This window comes from Pundamilia nyererei, unplaced genomic scaffold (assembly GCF_000239375.1).
Source record: "Pundamilia nyererei isolate P.nyererei 1_Seehausen unplaced genomic scaffold, PunNye1.0 scaffold00056, whole genome shotgun sequence".
Classification (NCBI taxonomy): domain Eukaryota; kingdom Metazoa; phylum Chordata; class Actinopteri; order Cichliformes; family Cichlidae; genus Pundamilia; species Pundamilia nyererei.
In genome coordinates this window covers 3306287-3309822 of record NW_005187457.1, presented here as the reverse complement: position 1 = coordinate 3309822, position 3536 = coordinate 3306287, and positions in this window count along the sequence as shown.

Below are 3536 nucleotides of genomic sequence, written 5' to 3'. Positions count from 1 at the left end.
CGGAAACAGCTACTACACCAAGCACCACAAAGGGCAACACCAACATAGAAGAAGTAAGAACCCACAGGTGGATTTGATTTTGTGACACTGTACACAAAGTGACTCATTAACCTTGCAAGAGCTTTTTTTGACAACACTGCTCCCTGTTTCTGATTTAGTTTCAGCGAGCAGGTTTTGCACTGATGTGTTTTGATTGTGTTTTGGTGGCAGAGATGAAAGTAAGTAGCATATTTAACGATACTCAAGACACGCACTAAATGCTATTCAGCCCCACCTTAAAAGAACAAAAAGAAATGTAATTGTGTTCTACTTCATGTCTTGTTAGGTAATATCCAATATAGGCAAAGTCTTACTGGCCAGTGAGGCTGTTTTTCATCATGTAAATAAGGTAAGAGCTGGGGGCCTTTGGTGCTCACAGTGTTTTATTTTCTTCTTGTCCTGCATCTTTGTATTGCTTCCAAGAATTCTTTGAGTATGTAGTTAGTTTGAAAGCTGGGGGTTCACGGGGTGCTGGAACTTACCCCTGCTTTCATAGGGTAAAATATGGATTTTCAGGGCTTTCAAGGCTGTCTAACTTATAATATGCACTGTTGTTTTTATTTAAATTTTGTAGGTGTGTAAGGTAGCAGGCAACGTCCTCTGTGTGGCTGTTGAAATCTCATCCCTGATCTTGTTTAGTATGGGTGATTCCTCCAAGGTGAGAACAACTGGTGGTGTAAAACCCGTCTCAATAACAACATCTGTTTAATTTTTCCCACATGTATTTTTAATGTGTGTGTTTATGTATTTTTTAGGTCATCTTCTTTGCTCTTGTGTGTGTGATGATAGTGATTAATTTCACTGGAATAGTAATTTTGTCTCTGGGGATTAGAAGTGGTCCTGAAAGGTACGTTTAACTTCACTTTGCATGTGCAAACATATCAACTGACATTTGTGCAAAATGTTTATTTCATTTTTCACGTTCTCTTCAAGAAGGAAGATTTGTGAATACGCTGCCAATGTTTGTTTTGTTATCCATAATATTTTTACAAGTAAGAAAATTCTTATACTTGTAAATTTAAGAGTATTAACTTTACACCTTCAAAAAAGAGTTTGGACTTTTTTGTGGAAGTAGTTGCCACTGCCTTTACATTGCTCTGATATTATTTCCATGTTTGTTTTGGGCCAGTTGCTGTCATATTTCTTGGTGTTATGGAGAATGAGTGCGGAAATAACGTGAGGGACTCTTGGCTTCTGAAAGTGATGATTGCTTTCACAGTATGGGATTTCCTGAATGTAATCTGGATTGTCATTTTGAGCAGTGAAAAACGAGGTGAATGCCTTGTGCCTGTCTGAATATAAGAATTTGCATCAGATACAGCATCAAATCTAATGAGGAATAATAATATTCGTATTTTTCTGTTACAGGTCATTTAGGAATGAGCGAGAGAAACGAGCAGCAAGTTCATGTCTGTTTTTCTCATTTCCAGAGGAGACTCAGAGATGTTGTTGTTAATATTGTGTCAGTAATCCTCTTCGCTGGAGCCATTTCTTTTTCTATAGCCATCATTGTTGGTATATTTACTTGTCAGAAACAATAGTTTTGTGGTTTGTTTGAATCACAATCAGATTTCTCTTATAGTTTATATATAGTATGGTTACATCACACTGATCATATCACACTGTTTACCTGCTGCTTCCTCATTTAATGCAAGTAGTGCTTGAGGGTCTTATTTATTGTATCTCGTAATTTTTCAATACACCAGGCAGACTACACGGACTGCATATTGCTTTAGCACACTACAGGGGCGATTCTAGGATCAGAGCTTTGGGGGTGCTGAGCACCCAGAGAGCTGCCCAGCCAGGCAAGATAAACTTTACTCGTCACAGTGAGACTTCTTCCCCGTCTCTGTCAGTCCCTGCATCCCTAAATGTCTCCAGTTGTCCCGAGTTCTCTCTGACTGTCTCCTTGGTGCAGTTAAACCCCTGTTCCTCCCTGTCCTCATCGTCTGTTGTCTTCGTCTCTGTTATCAGTCATCATAATTTTACCATCTCTGTGCAAGTCTGCAAATTTCTTTATTAAATCATGAAATTCTTAAATTCATCACGTCTCTCTGTGCCTGGGTCCTCGTCACAAAACATGACATCACTGTTTTGTACATTTTAACTCAATTTAATCCCGACATTTGTAAAAGAAAAGCAAAACACTTTTTTGAAATGTCTGTAACAAATCTGATAACGGTTATTTAAATGCTGCAAAAGAAGAATGGATTGGAATAAAAAAATATATATCCTAACCTTAATTACTGGGGAGAATAATGAATGATGCTCACAGTGAGCAAAAAGTAAACTGAGTGTAAATACACTCCAAAAATAGAAGAGTCCTTAAAATATTTTTATATTTTTAGTGGTGTGTCAGACAAACAGCAAAAAAAAAAAGTAAATCTTTGGGCTAAAAACGCCCCTGGCACACTATATAGCTTGTTTTTCATTTTCAAGGGAAGTTTTCCTAACGTAGGTTAAATTAATTCTCATCAAAGTTAAGCAGTACTTCGAGGATGAAGTTAGACCACCTGTGTATTGCCATTTCAAAGCCTTGCCGTGTCTTGGAGGCATTTTCTTGCAGTCAGATTAAGAAAATAAAGCCTAATGAAAAGCCACACAGAACAGACATTATTAGGCAGTATATATTTAACAGTGGAGAGAGAAGACAATTTCACATACCTGGGGCTTGACATCACACAGGACCTGTCACACAAACACTCTGAAGATGCTCAAGAACTTCTACTCACCATCCAGAGCCAAAGTGACCTTCCCAACACTGCATATCACATCACTGTACATGCACTCAATAACAAAATAATGTATTTCAATAAAAAATTTTTACTGTTCACTGTAAATCTGCACACTGCTGATTTGCAAACCTTTTTAATTTCCATATTTAATTTGAGGTCATTCTTGTATTTTTAATGGTCGAGAATTGCACAGCAGTAAGCGTTTCACTGCATGTTGTACTGTGTATGATTGACAGGTTTGAAGGAGGGGTCGGGTGTATCCTTCGTGGTCCACCATATCCCAGAATTCATAGCGCGGCTCAGCCAATTCCAGTTTCCAACAATGGCGGCAGCTACTTAGTTTTAATATTACTCCGTCTGGATCACAAAAAAAACCTCTTACGATATTTTCAGGCCAGAATGTAGCTGTGTAAACTTCAAATAAATGCTCTTTTCATCAAGGCCACTTGAGGAAGTGGAAGTGGAGCACTCACTCACAAGTTTTGTCCCCATGAAACTACAGCATGAGCTGCAAACTGATGTCTCATGATTCAGCAGTAAAATGGCTTTTCTTTTGTGGTATTTCACTTTGAGTTCAAAACAATAAACCCACTGCTGTGTAAAAGGTAGCCTTTGTTTATGTCTGTGGTCCATTTGGTGACTCACTCAGTTAAACTCTGCCAAGATACAGAGATGCATTTATCAACTGCTTAGAAAATGATTAAACTTGCTGTAACTTCCTGTTCTTAGAGCCGTACTAATGCTCTTCTAGCAGCTACAATG